Here is a 20,024-nt window from a genome sequence, read left to right on the forward strand (position 1 = left end):
GACCTCAAACCCAGATAGCCCTCCCGCGCATTACTATTATTATTTTTGCCACAGTGATAAGAACACTCGGTAGTCCGCTCCTCCGCCCAAGTAAAGTTTTTAGTCCGTGTGGCATTTTGTTTTGCACAGTTGCTCTTACTGTGGCTGTTTACGCACGTTTCCTCATAAGGTAAGCCGGTTCTGGAGACCAAATGCAAGTCTAAATGGCACATTTATAATTAGACTGCCCATTCAGCACATTGTCCTGATTGCTATACAGGGACACTCGGCTCTGTCTCTATAAGAGTTTGTCTCTGACGGCTTGTGCAGCTCAGCGTGTCGCTCAGCAAAAGAGCGAGAGAGGGAAGAGTGAAAAGCGGCATTAGAGCTTTTTGATGCCAGCCGCGCTGGCTTTTATTGAACCTTTCTCACTTATTTTTCCACATGAGAACTACCGGCAACTTAATTAATGACCTACTGCACAATTGGTACATGCAGCTCAAATGTGCATTATAGTCGAAGTGTAACTAATTTTGGCAGTGTGATCCCCTTGAAATATTCACTGTATTTCTTTTTAAATCAATACTGCCACTGACATGTGCGCATTTATTTCACTGAAATTGGAAACAAATCTATTAAAACTCAACTAATCTGTGTATTTGTATGTTTCTCTGATACATAATACAGGGCAATAAAATCTTATGTAATGTTGCCTGGCCTTGCACCTTTCCTGTATTTTCAAAGACTAATCTGCGTTTTGATATTGGGGTGAGACTTGAGCTTTTTTGCAAGACTGAGAAATAAGGCAGCATTTCCCACCTGGACTCAGCATAAGATGTAGGGTCGCTAACACTGATCTGCCAGTAAGTTCAAAGTTTTTTAGGACCTACAGTTTGGCATGAAGGGAGGAAGCCTCACTAGCTGCTGCTCTGTCCATGTCCAGTGTCTCCAGTATTGCATGACATGGTGATTTTATATTTATATAATTTATATTTGTTTTACTGAGTGGAAGAGAAATGATGAGGCCATTTTAAAATGAGTTCAGACAAAAAAAACACAAACTGAATAAACCTCAAATCTTGCCTTTAACTGTCCTCATACACAGGTAGGATTTATTATTATTATCATTATTATTATTATTATAATTTAAAGCTCTTGAGCCAGCAATTCGTGGGATCAAAGAAAAAGATGGGAGCGAGTGAGAGGGAAGGAGGGCGAGAAAAGGGGCGCTGAAAGAAATGTGCTTCATGTGATGCTGTGAATATTAATGTCTTGCTCATATATGTGATTATCTGATTATTAACGGTTGATTCTGTTAACGCAGAGGGTACATTTGGCATAACTGTAAAGGGGGGGAGGGGGGAAGAAAAAGTCCCCGTCTCAGTGATGATATATCTTACCCATGTTATGTTATTTTAATGCTTAAAAAACTGTTATTTAACTCCAAGCCACACACTCATGCAAATGAAGGTGCTGGTGTGTGTAGGTTTCGTTTTACGGCCTTGCTCTTCTGCGAACAGTCTCACTCGGAGTGTGTTCCCTTGCCAAAATGAATTCTTTAATGATATTACAACCAATTCCGCTCATGATAAGCTGATTTGACACGCGCACAAGGAAAATAAAATGCACTCGCAGCGACATATCTCTTTATTCAGAAATGCAAATAATATTTTGCCACATGCAAACTGTGCAGTGTCGTGAATGACGATAACAATATGTGTATGAGTGTGTGCAGATTATTTCATAAAAAAGTTGAGTTTGTAATGAGGTGGCTCCGCTCCGCTCGGCTCGAGTTCTTTAACTTTCCATTTCTTTTCAATTGTTCTTGTTGTACTGTTATGTTATTTATCCTGTGTGTGTGTGTGTGTGTGTGTGTGTGTGTGTGTGTGTGTGTGTGTGTGTGTGTGTGTGTGTGTGAGAGAGAGAGAGAGAGAGAGAGAGAGAGAGAAGGGCGGGGGGCTTGGCATGCCTGCATACATGTGGACACTCTGCAAGAATGGCTTTACTCTTGCAACAGATAAAACTACTGTTGACTGTGATCTGAAATGTCAAAATCCAAAAAGTCACTACATCTCTCTCAACACACATATCATCACTGGGACTTTGGACACTTGTCTTTCCATTTGTACTGTTTTTTTTTTTTGGGGGGGGGGGGGGGGGGGTTTACAAAAAACAGCTATTTTATTCCAAGTGACAGGTCAAGAGTAGACTGTGGTCTGGGAGAGGGGAAGCTATAGCTAGGACCTAATGATAAACAGGATAAGAGGAGGTAAAGAACAGCAGGCCTGGTAAAGTTTGAGGCGAGGCGGGGGACTGTTGAAGGACCGCAGGAGTTAATGAATGTGGCAGCACGTGTTGTGACATCTGTCTTTCTAAGTGTTATCTAATTTGCTGCACAATCTTCCAACAATGATAAGAAGCGGTGCCATAGCATTTTCTTTTGGCAATTTTACCCTTCAACAACGAGTTCTTGACAACTTAGTAACACGCCACTAATTAATGTCACTAAATGAATTATGGCTCTTCGCTGTTTAGAAAATTGTCAGCTCTCACAGGCAAAAATACCGATGCTATCAAGGGTCAGTGGAGCCAGAAAGAGCGGACAGTGGGGCATCACCTCCATCAAGTCAGCCTCTTAAATGAAAAGCTGTGATAATGTGGAGCCAGGCAGACACATGCGAGCGAGTGTAGTACACCAGCTGTTTCAAAAGGCATCTTAAGGTTCCTCATTTGAAATTTCGCACAGCTTTGGCTGTTACATTGCCTCAATCTGAATGAGAGAGGTTTTTTTAATATTGTGCTTTTTTTCAAGAACACAGGTTCCTTTAATGTCAAAGATTCAACTTTATTGTGTGCTATTTCTTGTTTATTTTTTACTACTAACACATATGTGCGCCAACACTTACTGAACCTCAACAAAGGCAGCAGCGGTTTTTCCCTCTGCTCTGTTAGATCTCAGTGTCCCCCTGGCTGCTCTAAGTGAACGGTATTGCTGACATTACAAGATTACAGATTAAAAAAAATAAAAATAAAACCTAAATATGTGTATCATCACAGGAACTGTATAATTGCACAAGTAATGTAAGTGGCCCATTTTGATCTGCATCATTCACTCTCCCACCGAATATGTTTTTCTCAAAATAATTGGACATTTTCTTTCACTCCATAGCATAGTTGTGCATAATTAAGTTTGACTTCAAAATGCAACAGTCTAGGCTATGGTAAGTAGCCTTTGTTGATTTTTTTTTTTTAAATCACCCATTAATATGTAGAATTAATTGGAAAGGCGTTGGTGGCCGCATTTCTCTGACACAGGTCTGGGACTGTAATCAGGTGGAGGAATTAGCCCGGCTCATTGTTTTTTATGAATCACATGAAGATTTGTACAGTGGCTGTGTGAAGATGGTTGCCTCTATTTCCATATCAAAGAGGAACACAGTGCAGCCGGGCAGTAATTAAAATGTGGTGGATTTTGGAGTCCCTGCGCGCGCGCGCGCACACACACACACACACACACACACACACACACACACACACACACACACACACACACACACACACACACACACACACACACACACACACGGGAATAGGGGCACAGGCATTAGTACACTTGCACAAACAGCATACAGACCAAGACTGAGAACTGTCAGGTTGTGCAAAAAGAGTGCAGGTGGTTGAAACTGAATTTTAAACAAACATTTGTGTCGCCCTCGTGTCTTTTTTTTTTTTTTTTTTTTTTTTTGTGCTACAGTTCGGGTATTAAAAAAAAAGTTTCTTTCTCCCTGTTTTTGTGGCAACCATTTTGTTAGCTACAGTCTGAAAGAGTCGTGCATTAATTATTATTTTGACTCACCAGCAGCTTTCACTGACTGCGGTCGTGCTACACTTTAATTTCAGCTGCAGAGGAAAAAGTGCTTATTTGTCAGCGCATGTGCTTTTAACAGATAGACAGATATATGGTCTGCATATGTGTGTGCGTGTATATTAGTGACCTTGCTCCAGCATACTGGGACTAATGAAAAAAAGAAGAAGAAGAAGCTGTGATCTTTTGCCCCAAGTGATTTCTGCCCTATTAGAATTGTAGAAGCTCTGAAGACCTGAGATTGTGTCTTGTAAGTGAACAAGGGAAAAGAGATTAGTGTAATGTGGGCCTTTGCGCTGCTTACACACAAAAGCATCACAACAAGCCTTTTCCTTGTGATTCCTCCCATTGTGTGCGGATCAGGCCATCCCATGGGCAAGCTGCTGCCTTGGAGGAAGCATTAAAACACTCCATGAAAATAACTTGAGCCAGCACGGGCAGCTGTGACACCGGGGGTTTTCGTGTAAATATAATGTGAGGGAATGCCATAAAAACCTCGCTATCTAATAAGGGAGAAGCTGTGCAAATATGGCATATTGCACGTATTTGAATTTCTCATTTGTCATGAATACCCACGCTGTAAGAATGCATCAAGCAATTCAGCATTTAGGACCGAAATCATTTATACAATTTAATCAAGTATTAATGTTTTTTACAATGTTTTATGCACTCTATATTCTCAGAAGGCAGTAGTTATTTTTGTATTCAAGTTAAGCAGGTCTCCACGGTCCTTTAAAGCCGAACAATTAGGCATTATCCAATTGGTGGAGTTTAATAGCTCGGCTTGGCATCTGCCAGCTTGATCTGACATGAGATGTAAAATATGCCTCACAGTTGCATCTAAGCCAGCCAATTTGGCTTCATTATTCTATGGTGGAGCATTAACGATACTGGGAGCTATTTTTTTTGAGCACACGATTGTTTCTGTGTGCACATTTGCCTGCTCGCTTGTACATAGCATTAATGCACATATGCACATCTATATTGTTTTTTTTTTTTTTACTGTGCACTGAAGCTAAGTGAAAATAATGATCAATTTTGTCGTAATCTCCAACTTGGACTCACAAAGCAGAACGCTAGCTGATATGCGCGATTTATAATGGTGTGCGCACAGTAAATGCTATAACAAAGAGCCTTTAATGTGTTATAAATGCCACCTGTAGAGTTCATTATTTTTTAAAAGGCAAGCCTTTCATAAAAACTATTTGCTATATAAAAACTCTTTGCTGCTGCTAAATTTTTAAGCTCTCCACATATTGTGTGTTGTCCCTCTTGGGTGGAAACAAACCCTGATCAAGCACTTGCATCATGGAGCAGCTACGGTGACATCTAAAACAGGCGAGGAAGTTATGGAAAAGAAAAGGATGTACTGGGCCAGAAGTCATTTTCCCAACAGCTTCTCCCGAGGAAAACACTAATGTACAAAGCCAAAAATAAATCAAAGTGACAAAGAGGGAGGGTGGGGGAATAAATGGAAAGGGTCTTGTGGCTAAAGTTCTGATGAGTTTAACCATAGCATCTCTTCTTGCCCTGGTCTTTTGTTGCCTTTCTGAATAATTTCTTTATACAGTTACTTGGATGTGTTACAAATCTGTGCTCTTAATGTGCATTATGAGAAAATGGCTTCAGCAGACTCGACCGCAATCTTCTCTTGGTCTCTGTCTTTCTCCCGCTCTGGATGTCTGTCTTTGTTATCCCCTCTCTCCCACTCACTCTGTTAGTGAAGTGGGGCGGGGGGGTGTTTAGGCACTGTTGGTAAAAAGATGAGCTAAAAGTAGATTTTCTGAGACTAAAACTCTGCACAAATAATGATGTTGGTATTCACGTCGCCCCAGACCCCTCTGACGTTGAGATTAAACTTGGTCTTCTTCAGTCCAAGAAATGGATTTTTGTCCTGACCCACAGTTGGTGAATTTTTCACAGGGAAAATGTTACATTTTCGAGGTGATTGATAACATTTAGTGTCCTTAATTTGAGTCTGCGAGTATATGTCTTTGTAGCATCAGAGAAGCAGCTGGAAATATTTTTATCCATCACTCTGACGACTTGTGCTACTATAGAACCATAACAGAAACACTAATGCTGGAAAATATGAACTTTCAGCTTAAACCAAATTTGAATTAACAACCATCTGCTTGTTCTTTTGAAGATCCATGAGTTAACATTCATACTTTAGAAACAACTGTTGGAGGCAGTGGAAACATTTTACCCACTCTTAAATTGCACAAGAAACCTCTGATTGGCTCAGCTGTACATTTATAAGCAAAGTGCAGCTCTAGCAATGAAGGCCAAAAAAAAGGCAACTCGGAGCTTGAAGAATAAAATCAGAGAGAGTACCATCTGTGACAATCTCCTGTTTCATGAATGGTACTAAAAAAAGAGAAATCTGCTGAAATGACAGAGAAAGACTGGGGTTTGGCCCGTGCAGAAAGTTTCCCATGAGCGTCTTTGAAAATCTTATGGGATAGCCACTCTGGCACACGCCACCCGCCCACATACAATATACGCACACATACAAAACACAGAGTGGTGTTTCTGCCAGGCATATGATTGTAGAAATCTCTGGGAGGAGGCCCGTGTGAAGCAAGATGATTGGCAGGTGGTGGGTAGGGACGTACAGGGATTGGACAGGAAAGAATGTCAACACTTAATCTTTTTTTCCACAAGACAGGATGGTGTGTAAAATATACAACTTAAAAAAAAATTCTGCTTTTTGCTCCATTATTGCACAATATTCAAGTTCACCTTCTACACACCACAATATGTGACTAATTTCCAGCTGCAATTTACCCTCGCTGTCAAATGTTGTTTGGAGGATTATGTTCCTGTACGTCAGCTCATACGGAGGAGGTCAGGGTGGATGGTCAGGCAACTAAAGTCTTCTGTGGTAGCTGGAGTTTGGACCCAGTGATATTCAAGTTGACGTTTCACGCTGAGATGGTCGCAGTATTTTTGCGAACCGCTAAAGAGGCTTCAGCTTTCCAAACATAGCCCTAATGCATTTGCAGCAAGCAGCTTTTTGCGTATCTGTAACCAAGTGCTTGTTTGTATTTCCTAAACATTACCGTGAAAATGCAATTATGCTTCAGTTACGAAAAAAGGATATTGCACAAACAAATGACAAACTTTATATTGACCAGGAAAAGAAAACGCTCCTAAAAAGGCGAATTAAGAAGAATATATAAAAATGAAACTTGACAGCCTGTGAAAACACCACCGCTTGACTTAGGTGTATGTGTACACAGACTGTTAGACTTCAGAGGTTTCCTTGTTCAGCATAGCTACGGTTTTTTTGTGTTAGTAAGGAGAAAGGCTTTGTGTTCTTGGTTAGGGGTGGGGTAGATTAAGGAGGTACAATGTCCCTCCTCATCTTCAGCAAAGCTAAATTTATTGGTTACCATCTGCAGGGTGGAGGAGTTTGGGTTGTGGCCAGGCCAAAGAAAGGCTTCTAATTAAACAGTCATCATTATCAACTTGTGGTCAGTGATCATCATCCCCAACACTGGTTCTCCAAGATGAACATGGAATCATGAGGCTTTCCTTGAAGCCCATTCTGGATTGAGTCAGAATAGAAGAAACAGAGGAGCAAAGTGCTAGTGAGAACATTTTTTGTTTACTCTTTTGGCAGAACAAGCAGCATGAGGCCCTGTGCCATATCCACTCAGGTTTAAACAATTATCCGACATCAGAGAAACCAGTAGAGCCTCAGCGCTGGCACAACCGTCATGCTTTTGCCGGCTGTACTTCAGCCTATGGTTTCAGACATGGCCAAGTGTCACATGTAAGCAGAGCTTTCGATAATTTCAATTAGTGTAAGAGGGTGTGCCTGCAGTATCTGTATCACTGCTGCTGGAGGAGCTTTCCTTTGAGCTTGACAGCCCCTTAATATAGTATTTCATGGTTTGATGTGTGAGTGACACAGAGGCGCTCCAAGAGGATGGCAAAATGGTTTATTAGGACCTAATTAGAGCTCTGTGATTAAAGGGGAAGTGACTGTGATTAGGAGACCTGCAGATGATGTGGAAACATGGATGAATATTCAGAGGAGAAAAAACATAGTATGTATTAGCCTGTGGGTGTTTTATGTGTGTTTGTGTCTGTGTGAGAGCCTTTGTAGAATATCTAAGCACGAAAGAGTTCATGGTGCCTCAGAGCAGTCATGTTATGGTATCATCTTTACAACAGATCTCAGCAGAGGAGCTTTACAACTTAAGCTATTAGGTAAAAATGCACCAATGAATACGATACCAAAAACAGCTGATCTTCTCCTTTTTTAAAAAGAAAAAAACAAACCTAAATGTGCACACCGAGTAGCTCTCGTCTCACAAACATTGTTCAAAACAAAACACGAACAAGGGCTTTTTTATGATTTTGGTGCAGCATGTATGAGTGGACGTTCACAGCCAATTGAACTTGAAACCATAAGGAATGTTCTGCAAAGCGGGGTCTACTTTGGGAAGCTTAGAGCACTCGCAAAGAATCACACATTCTTGCGAGCTTCAGAGTATGCGCTGTTTAATCAAAGAGATACAGTGGGGCAAAAAAGTATTTAGTCAGCCACCGATTGTGCAAGTTCCCCCACTTAAAATGATGACAGAGGTCAGTAATTTGCACCAGAGGTACACTTCAACTGTGAGAGACAGAATGTGAAAAAAAAATCCATGAATCCACATGGTAGGATTTGTAAAGAATTTATTCGTAAATCAGGGTGGAAAATAAGTATTTGGTCACCTCAAACAAGGAAAATCTCTGGCTCTCACAGACCTGTAACGTCTTCTGTAAGAAGCTTTTCTGTCCCCCACTCGTTACCTGTATGAATGGCACCTGTTTGAACTCATCATCTGTATAAAAGACACCTGTCCACAGCCTCAAACAGTCAGACTCCAAACTCCGCCATGGCCAAGACCAAAGAGCTTTCGAAGGACACCAGGAAAAGTATTGTAGACCTGCACCAGACTGGGAAGAGTGAATCTACAATAGGCAAGCAGCTTGGTGTGAAAAAATCAACTGTGGGAGCAATCATCAGAAAATGGAAGACATACAAGACCACTGATAATCTCCCTCGATCTGGGGCTCCACGCAAGATCTCATCCCGTGGGGTCAAAATGATCATGAGAACGGTGAGCAAAGATCCCAGAACCACACAGGGGGACCTGGTGAATGACCTGCAGAGAGCTGGGACCAAAGTAACAAAGGTCACCATCAGTAACACACTACAACGGCAGGGAATCAAATCCCGCAGTGCCAGACGTGTTCCGCTGCTGAAGCCAGTGCATGTCCAGGCCCGTCTGAAGTTTGCCAGAGAGCACATGGATGATACAGCAGAGGATTGGGAGAATGTCATGTGGTCAGATGAAACCAAAGTAGAACTTTTTGGTATAAACTCAACTTGTCGTGTTTGGAGGAAGAAGAATACTGAGTTGCATCCCAAGAACACCATACCTACTGTGAAGCATGGGGGTGGAAACATCATGCTATGGGGCTGTTTTTCTGCCAAGGGGACAGGACGACTGATCCGTGTTAAGGACAGAATGAATGGGGCCATGTATCGTGAGATTTTGAGCCAAAACCTCCTTCCATCAGTGAGAACTTTGAAGATGAAACGAGGCTGGGTCTTCCAACATGACAATGATCCAAAACACACCGCCCGGGCAACAAAGGAGTGGCTCCGTAAGAAGCATTTGAAAGTCCTGGAGTGGCCTAGCCAGTCTCCAGACCTCAACCCCATAGAAAATCTGTGGCGGGAGTTGAAAGTCCGTGTTGCTCGGCGACAGCCCCAAAACATCACTGCTCTCGAGAAGATCTGCATGGAGGAATGGGCCAAAATACCAGCTACTGTGTGTGCAAACCTGGTAAAGACCTATAGTAAACGTTTGACCTCTGTCATTGCCAACAAAGGTTATGTTACAAAGTATTGAGTTGTATTTTTGTTATTGACCAAATACTTATTTTCCACCCTGATTTACGAATAAATTCTTTACAAATCCTACCATGTGGATTCATGGATTTTTTTTTTCACATTCTGTCTCTCACAGTTGAAGTGTACCTCTGGTGCAAATTACTGACCTCTGTCATCATTTTAGGTGGGGGAACTTGCACAATCGGTGGCTGACTAAATACTTTTTTGCCCCACTGTAAATGGTCTTATTATTATTAGTCTCCATCAATGGAGAGATTAGCATTGGATTTTCTTTCTTTTCGCCTCACAAACTTCTAACTTTTTCAAATATGTGATAGCCACTGCCATTAGAAATCATTTATGGGAGTGTTCTGAGGGCAGGAGATTGTCAGCAGGGCCTTGCGATTTTACAATTTCACAACTGACTTCCTCCTTAAAATGACACTGGCTTACCTGCCTATTACTCCCTTTGATTTCTACAGTACATGCTTCTGCGCTCCGAGAGGTATTCATAATAAGCTTAAACTCCACTGGCTTCATTGCTAAAGGGTGCTTATCTCTCTACTATTCAAGAGAAAGAAGGCTAATATTTTTTCCAATTTCAACATTTTACCATTTACTCTGCCCAAAACCACGTTTGCAGGGCTATTGTGGAGAGCAGGCATGCACACACATGTATATACTGACACGCAGACGAGCACGTGTGCCTTTACACACACTTACACACACTCTTTTTGTGGCTGTTCCTTGGAAATATTATTTTTGCAGTTCGAATATTGAAATTTTAGAGCTGTGGCTCTTTTTTTTTTTTTTAAAGATGGATGGAAGTCACGTATTTTAGCACATTTATTTATGTTATTATGTTTTATTCAGTCCACATTTAAAACTCAAATTTCTAAAGGTTTGTGAAAACCAGTCTGCAAGTGTGCTCAGCTCATTCAATTGAAATCTAGTTGTGTTTAAATGAAAAAGAATCCCGAAAAGTGTTTTTCTTTTATTAAATAGATCATACTTAGCTTGCAGCACATATTCCACGTTTGGACATGCAATTTAATATGTTTACATTCCCCTCCCTCCCCCTTCTCTGGAATGTTTAAAGTGTGCAAGCTTCAAAATGTATACTCATATATAATGTAAGGTACACTTGAAAAGTAGTTTGCGGTGAGCGGTGGCCATGGAGGACCCTCTCTCTTTTGGTTGGAGAAATGTCAGTTTTTCTTGAGAAGCAAAGTAATGAGAAGCATGTGTTAGTAGAAACTTATTTTTTTTATGCGACCCACCTGTCGCGCTTTCAACAATCAGGACTGGGCAAAGTCGAGAGAGATAATTAAAAGATGCTCTATCTCCTGCTCATTGTCCTTTTTTAGGAGCTTTGAAAAGTGCCTGGCCTGACGTTGAGGGCAGCACACAGAAGCTAACAACTCGAACAGAAAAACTAAGTCCTAATGGCTACCAGAATTTAAACACACATAATCTGCAGGTGCCAAGTGTTTGTTTGAACTACATCTTTCTCCAGCAGTTAACAGTGTGTAGTAGGTTTGTACTATGAGCCTAAGTGCTCCCCAGCCCTCTGCCTGCATGTAGCCTCAGCTTGCTGACTTTCTCAGTTTTACCACTGCTTGTGCCATGCTGTAATGGGCTCCCAGGACATGATGGGAATAACTGCCTGACAATGTTTTTCTTACCCCCCTCATTCTGCAGTAAATGTGAAAAGTGTCCAGAAGCATGGAATATATGGTACAGGTTGTGATGTCAGTTGTTATTGCTGGATATGTAAACCAGTAAATTCTGGATTATTTTCCACAATCTGCTGTGCAGAGGGCATTATGTCACAAAGGCCACATTGTAGCTGGTTGGGTGTAGAGGAGTGGTGTCTCTCTCTCTTTCTCTCTCTCTCTTGTTCTGTGCCTTGCTTGCTTTTAGTCCAGACTGCAGCCTTACGTTATGCCCATTTCCTTTCTTTGTGCTGCAATCAATGAACAAAGGACCTATAGGATGTTTTACATAATAGGGAAAAAAAATCATGCAAGTGCGAAGAACAAATCTAACTAAGGATCTTATCCAGACTCAATTATTTTCCACGTGTAATTTGGTTATGCGCATAATCGTGTAATCGTATAATCATAAGGTGTTCGTGTGTTCATGCAATTGCACAGATAGTGTGAACTAAATGGATTTTGCGTGCAATTTTTTTTTAAAGCGATAAGATTCATTGATCGCCGATAATGTATATTTCTATTTCGCTGCCGCACAACTGGAACTGACACTGCCTTTTTATAATTCAGTGTAGAATGGAAGAGCTTCCTGTTTTTTCACTAATTAAATTTGCCACTGACATATGCTGGCAGGAACCGCTTACCTTGTTTGACTTATTTATTGCCTGACTGTAGAGGTAATTTGACCTTTCATTTCAAAGGCCCTTTTTTAATCCAGAAAAGGAGTGTTAAACTCAATTATACGAGTGATCAGTGGCTCAAACACTACATTTGTTTCCTCTGAGGGGACAAGCCAAGTGGAGCCCTGCTCTCAGTCCCCTGTCACTGACTCCTGGCCCTTCCACCCCTTCATGCCACAAGGGGGGGGAGAGGTAAATAAGGAGGAGAAAGAAATGGGGATGGGGGCAAGAGGTAGACATGAGTGAGATGAGAAAGGGAGAATGAAAAAAGGGGTGGTGGTGGGCTGGGTGGTTGCCCTACAGCTCCTGCCATGTCACTGGAGATTTGTGTCCTCCTTTTAAATCATTTCCCTCTTTAGAAGATTAAGAAGGCAGAAATATTCTCAAACTGATCATTTTTCCTCCTCCTAAATGGATTTGCATTTGCAAATGCTGTTATTAATGGTGGGTTTTAAAAACAAAGAAAGGAAAAACAACATGACCGTAAAACTGTAAATAAAAACAGAGGTTATAATGAATGAAGTCAATGCAAAGCGCGTGCCCTGATCAGATTTACTGCACGGCCGTGTACACTTAGGCTTAGTTATTTATTTACATGACCTTTAAATCTTATTCAGGTTTTAGGTATTTTTTTCTACATTAAATTAAGTGCTGTGCGTCTCCTTAGCTTTATTTCTATCATTCAGTTGGTTCAGTAACCAAAGTGTAAAGACTAAATAAGCTTTTGGAAGGTCTCTATGATGTAAAATGTTGCTTTGTATTAATAATTAATAAACAGAGTTTATTCCTTCCCAATGTTTCTTTTTTACCTGCATCATGCTGAAAAGGTGTCCCGCATGCCCTTAGTTAGGGTAGTCTATATTGTTCCGGTCTTACTACTAAAGCAGTCATTTGTCAACTTAAGCCTCCTTTTGCCAATCGAAAATGTGCGACAATAACACAAGTCATCAGTGGAAAAAAACCACAATCAAATAGTGCATCCCTGCTTCTCCTCGAACAAGGAGAACACTGAATAATTTGTGGACACCAATGCCTTGTTGTAACCTGATCATTTATGGATCAGTTGTTTCCTTTCTGGTTTAATTCACCATGTGATTGATTTTCAGTGCAGTACTGCTGGAAAATATCCACACTAAACTGTGCCTGAAATAGGGAATCATTTGAATACAGATGCATACGGCTTAGGCCTTGTCACTGGAAACCACTTGGAGCCAGGAGACAATTGCAGGTTGATTATGTTGCTTCTGACAGAAGTTGCAAGTCCTTTGTACAAGGCAGAGATATTTGCATCTAAATGCTTATTGTAGGCATCTAAACAGCATAAAGACTGATTGTAAATGCCAGCTGTTTGGCTGTACTCGGGGAATAAAAAAAGAATTTCAATAAGGAAAATTGGGATGGAAATGAGGAAGTTATTTTCAAACAGTGGAGCTGAAATCAATAAGTAGGAAATGGTGTGATGGTTGTATATTTTTATTGTGTCTGTTTGTACAATCATATGAATCTATTTACAGTTAGCACTGTATGCGGATTTTAACTAGTGGAAATACAGTATTTATATTCATATCTTTTCATAATATTGTTACTGCCAGCGGCTGTTTGCTTTTCTATCTGGAACTAGGTTGCACTGCAGGTGTGAGAAGAATTTGCTGGTTAATTTCTCAGATTTTAAATATACAGTAATTGTTAAAATATCTATTTTCTTTGGATCGTTTTTATTTTTCTTTACAGGCAGTTCAGATACAAATCATTCCACCCTTTGTTATATTTGTGTGAGTGGAAGTGTTCACATGTGTGCTATGTACTGTATGTAAGTGCAACCATATATGTGGGGGTGTGTGTGTGTGTGTCTGGTGCCCAAAGCAGAGTGATGCCCCTGCTGATTCTGCTCCTCTAGCTCTTTGTCCTGCAGCACTCAGTGTGTCTGCCTCCTCGGGAGACTGGCAGGCTTCTCTAGTGTGGCTCCACAAAGGCCCAGCCTCCTTTGAGGTGTTAAAAACTTCCATTTATGCATCTCCCTGGACAAAAAAAAAGCACCAAGCCCATTTGAGTCCAGTAGCAACACAGGCAGACATTGTGGCCACGCTTCTCTAGCACTCATTTCACAGATTCTAAAACCAGTATGTGGTGAACAGGATTTGAGGGGCTAAAGTGCCCCACGAGGCCCAGGCGATAAGAGGGGAGAAACACCACCACGCAGTAAACTAGAAGATGGGACCTAGGAAAATAAACACATTACCTGGGAGAGAAAGAGAGAGAGAGACTTGTTTTCATGCCCCTGCCCCCCAACATACACGAAAACAAAAACTCCACACTGAATATGAAAGACAGAGAACAAAGGGGGGGTGGAAAGGAAAAAAATGGGTATTTCAGAAGTTAAGAAAAGAGGCCTAATCAGTGTGCAAAAAGACAAGGCTATTCTGTGTTGTTCTGTCTTTACAGTCTTTGGAGTAAAGAATATGTGAAAGAAAATCAAAGAGAATTGATAGGTTGCACGCCCGCATGTTTGGAGCACTGGGGACTGAATGCCGTCCACCACGGACGAAAACATTTTACTTGCTGGTCGTTTCTCTCCCTTCACCCTGCCTCAACCCAGTTGCTCAGTAAATAGACTTTTATTCTTGTTATTTGACGCCGAGGAAATGACAGATAATGTATTTGCCAAGCAGCACATGAAAGCCTTGTTCAGCCACAGCACTGTATCCGTATCAGAGCATTACTTTTAACAACCTCTGGGTAGAATAGCTGTTGCTTGAGAGCGATTTTTTTTTCCTCCCCTAGTTTTATCTGACATTACTGCATTTCAGCTCTGTCAAAATACTGGTCACTGTTTCACACTCAACAAAGATGTTTTAACTGGAGTGACACTCTGGTTGTCATTCTTGACGCACTGGTGCGCTGGTGCTAGACATTTTGTGAGTGTCTAGTCTGCTGTAAGTTCAGCATCAGAAACGGCATCGACCCGACGTCGAAAAGGGCAAGTCTGAGAGAGACAGAGGGTAATGATAAAGAGAGAAAAGAGAGATTTGTACAGTTGTGACAGTTGTGTGGTGTGCTGGAGCATGAAACAGCTGTTGGCATGTGACCCGGCCATGTTTTCAACACCAAATTACTCAATGACATGATAGATCGCTTGCGGAAATACTCTTTGTCTTTCTGACATCACAGCGGCAGGCTTTTTATTTTTTCTGTATGAAGCGTATCACAGCTGCAGGAAGTGAATGAACTGTGCTTTAGGTGTTTCCTGACGAGTAATGTCCTCTCGTCTGTGGAGATTACGCACTGCTGTTTCATATTTTGCAGATGCTACAGTACGTACAGAATGGACTTCATGCAAGTGGATATTTAATAGACAATCGTGCTCAATTGTGTTCAATTAGTATTTCAGCCTTTTCTGAGCAATGATGTTCTTCTTTGCTTCACACCTTTGCCTTCAACACTCAACCCTCCCCTTCCTCCCATTTCCCCATTTTCCCTTGGGATAGCTGCTGTTATAGCCTCACCCCAATGCATCCCAAACTCCCCCATGCAGTCCCCAGTCTGACTGACTGTGCGGCTGCTGCATTTGCAGAGATAACCACAGTGCATCCAGGTAGGGAACAGCCTGCTGATGGCATAGATTACCTCTATTGTCAAAATAACTAACTCTGCAGAATTCCTACTTTAGTGTGTTTGGACGCAGAGGAGAGTAAGGATTTGGAACGGAGGATTGGGAGGATTTTTTTTTTTTAACATGTTGTAGATCTGGATGAATTCCACACAGAAGTTGAAGTAGAAGTTTTGGCTTGCTCATGCATATCCACACACGGCTACAGGAAGGCGAAATGCACATATGTGCACATATAACATGTGCATACATAGCATTACTGCAATATACAGTTAACAGAGGCACATGAAACACAAAACCTCTTTGGTATCCTCTGCTGTATATAGTTGTGGTGGTGTTTTCTATTGGTGCTGAGCCACTGTCACATGACAGTTTGAAAAAACACAGCTCTCTGTTATGGATAGGGGAAATTAAATTAAGCTTAACCCTCGCCATAAGTAAACACATGTCTCGAATTTAAAGGTTCAGTTGATTTAAAAGTGAATCTTTCTGACTTGTGGTAGTAAAACTGCGTTCCTCCACAGCACATAAGAGGCTTGACCTCAAATCCCAATTTTAGCAGTCGTGCGGTACACGCGATGTGTAACGCAGTACAAAGAGGTAGTTTCTAGTGGCAGATTTCGGTGTTAATTGGTTAACCTTGGAACTTGAACGCGTTGTGATCAGAGCAAATGCATACTCCTGACTTACAGAAAGTGTAGGATCAGGTACTGTCCTTTTGCTTCACATCAGCTGTTTGGACTCTGAAATATGTGTTTGTGTGTTGCTGGCAAAGGTCAGTGCTGGAAAAATATACCATAATTTATGGCTGTTTCTTTTCATATAAAAACTTTTAATGTAACCTAAGTGTGTGTGCATATTTTCTTGTGTGTGTGTGTGTGTGTGTGTGTGTGTGTGTGTGTGTGTGTGTGTGTGTGTGTGTGTGTGTGTGTGTGTGTGTGTGTGTGTGTGTGTGGTAGCTCTGTCAAACCGAACATGGAGAAAAGGCCACTCCTTGAAAAAAGATTTCTCTGTGCTCATGCCTTCTAATGTTAGCTACATCACTCTGTTTGGATTTTTCTACCTATGAGCGAAACCTCCAGTATTTTCATTACAATGAAGCAAAAAAACAGTCATTGTGCTTTGCTTTGAGCCTTAAATTGTTGTCCAGAAAGGTCTAATTTACTGTGCATTTTTCTTTCAAAGTAACTGTTTATTTAAAATAAACAGTTAAATGTATTGAAAGTTCATAAAACGTGGTGTGACTAATAAATTTGACGTTGAGTTTAACTAAAATTGTACATAGTAAGTCTGTGATCTTGTAATTAGGAATAGAGGGTGCCTGTTTTATGTTTCCTGCCTGTAGGTGTAATTCACAGCAGGAAAAGAGCTGTTACGTGCCTCTACAATAGGCCAGTTGACACGACTCTTATTACACCACAGGGATTGCTACACTGGCTTCATTATAATATCATTTGGGTTCACTCATTATTTGCAATTATAAATTTTTTCCCCCTCTCACACAAATAATTATCTTAAATAACCAATGAATAAAGAACTCAGCTCCCCATGTATTATTTACCCCATTGTTCTCAATTAACATCAAATTATGAATTCAAAGGTTTGTTAATATCTACTATGTGTAATTAGTAGAGCCCTCTTTTATTTAGAGGCAACAGGAATTCAGCCTGTAGTCAGATGACAAATGGAAAGAAAGACGAACTGTTTATTGAATTACCATCCATGAAATATGTGGTTTATCCAGCAGGCAGGGACGGTACTATACTGAATAGCTGCAAATATAACTTATTCCTGTGTATATGTGGGGACAAGAGTGGGTGTTTGCAGCTGGAGCATAGTACACAGCAGTGAAATAGTGAAGCAGCATTTAAAAGCCAGAAGTAGGCTTCGAAATCAGAGGTGTAATTCATATAAGGCCATAACAAGAATACCGTTTCTTGAGTTTGTCACCACTTAACTGAATTCCTCATGGATATTTTTCTGTCACATGAAACCTTACATCATTATTTATATCATAATAATCAAAAACAGGCCTTGTTATATTGTGAAAAGGATTTTTCTCTGAGGGAAATTGATTTTCGTCATGGTGGCAGCAGTACATTGCTGTATGTTACAGCTTTCCATTCAGCTGGGGTCACCTGGGTCCCCTCTCTCCCATTGTCACATCCAGCCTCAAGGCTACCACATTCAGATCTGTCTGTGACTCTTGCCTTTATCTGTCTCATTCTACTAGCCCTCCAGCCTCCCACGCAGCAGACTGTACTGTGCTCTGACAACAATGCAGCAGTAGCCAGTATATTTATCCTGTCTTGTTGATGGTGGCTTATTGGCCCCAGCAATAGAAGACTGAGGTGCTGTAGAGCAAATTAGTGACAGATCAGTTAAGCGTGACCTCAAAAAACCCTTGGCCTTGTTTAATTGGCGGTGTTGAGGCAGACTAATTGTATAAATAAGCTGGTAATGAGATCTTGGCTTATTGTTAAAAACAAGATAATGTGAGAAAATGAGCATGAATGATCTTGGAGCTTTTTCATCTCCCAAAGTATATGCTCTGATCACTGAATTGTTTTCGCTCTGTAATTATTACTTCTAAACTGTGGGTGCATTTAAGTTTGAGTTGGCTCTGACCCCTGAATCTGTGCACTTATTCTACACTAGAGTTTCTAACAGAGCTCTTAAGTTGCAGCACTTCAGCGTGATGCTGAAACTACCCATATGGAAAAGATATATATAAATCTTATAAAGTTTGTATCTGTCTTGTGTGAAACTTGTATGAAAAGCATATAAGTGTGAAAACAGATATGAGATCCCTTGAAAAATTATATAATGAAACTTGTATGTTTTGGATACTTACTAAAACAATGTATGAAAGTAATGCGAAAGTGGCCACTTTCATGAGTAAATCATGTAAGCCTTATATGATTTACTCATGAAAGTGGCCACTTTCATGAGTAATCACATATAAGTTTTTACTATTTCTTTTCCGTATGGGTAGCTGAGCACGGCCCCTAAATAAATCATTAGCAGCCAATGCTTGATGAAAGAAAGCTACATTAAATAAAACAATTGCTGAACATGAAAACTGTTGATTAGTGGAATCTGCGGACTTGAAGACAGAATAATGAGGTAGCAGAGAAGCAGATTTTAAACATTGTCTAAGACTGATTCCTATTAGTAACAGCTGTCAAGAGTGGAGGTCAGACACTAACAAAGCTGTTTTAACTCAGCTGTGGAAACTCTGACCCTGAGCCAACAGTCAATATGGTCCCAATTTTCTTCCTCTTGTTCGGTCTGTTTGTTCTAATGTAGGTAAATAGAGCCATCTAAGACCCATGCTGATTTTATATTACAAATTGCCTTTAACTTAGGCAATATTTTGCATACAAAGACACAACTTAATAGCTTTTTTCTATGTTTTTTTTTGTCTTTATTATATTGCAGGTTATTTACATGAATTCAAAATCAACCAACCAGTGATCGCTGGAAGCTGAGTCTTTCAGTTTTTGTAAGTATCAATTTGCCCCTTCAGCTGTTTCTGTCTTGCACACATGTCTCAAACACCCCTGCTGTCTTTCACCCACACTGAACACCTGCATTAAATGAAGTGGACAATTGGATAGGCACAAAATGTATGCACAATTAGACAGTTATATAGGGCCAAAGTTACTGACACACCTTTCCACACTTATTTTTTTTTTCTTGCATCATATATTCCTTCAGTTAATTTTGTGGTTAGTCAGAATTTCTTATTTTTTTCACAGCTTTTTCACCACTATTGTTTTGTGCTGTTGTGTCTTACAGTCCAGTTTTGTGCGTGGGCTTTGCAGGTTTACGGTTAAATCTGGTTTTCTGCTAATGAATGAAAATATCTTAAAGACTATATGAGCTACACACACACACACCCAAACAAAACCTTTGCGTGGGTATTGCTAGTCAAAGATATAAAATCTAAAATATCATTAGCTAAAAGCAAATTCACAGTAATATTGCAGGTTTATACATTTTGTAAACATATTTATATATTTTATGTCTAAATTTAATTCTAATCTTGACAACAGTTCCTGAAATTGTACAAATATATATATAGAAGAGGTTTTAATTTCCATAAATGTCAACATTTGCACAATACTGGTTGCAGTCACTGCTGCGCCACTATGTATAACAGCCTATTTTTCTTTAACAGGGATGCAGTTTCTTCTAATTAAATTAAAATTATTGGAAATAACGTAACTTTTCTTCTGTCCGATTATAACACAATAATGCGCTGACTTACGCTCCA

General features: G+C 40.5%; 1 protein-coding gene across 8 annotated transcripts in view; it reads left to right on the forward strand.

The window, feature by feature from the left end:
* The window catches only part of sox6 (SRY-box transcription factor 6), a 132,610-nt gene that overhangs the window by 2,079 nt on the left and 110,507 nt on the right, over positions 1–20,024 (forward strand). For 5 of the 8 annotated variants that reach the window (XR_013971872.1, XM_080884273.1, XM_080884275.1 and 2 more), the window contains exon 2: positions 19,187–19,250. The exons of the other annotated variants lie outside the window; for them this stretch is intronic. The gene's annotated coding sequence lies outside the window, so the exon portion shown is untranslated. The remainder of the gene's footprint in view (positions 1–19,186; positions 19,251–20,024) is intronic. 8 annotated transcript variants of the gene reach the window in all.

This window comes from Rhamphochromis sp. 'chilingali' (genome assembly GCF_963969265.1).
Source record: "Rhamphochromis sp. 'chilingali' genome assembly, chromosome: 6".
Classification (NCBI taxonomy): Eukaryota; Metazoa; Chordata; class Actinopteri; order Cichliformes; family Cichlidae; genus Rhamphochromis; species Rhamphochromis sp. 'chilingali'.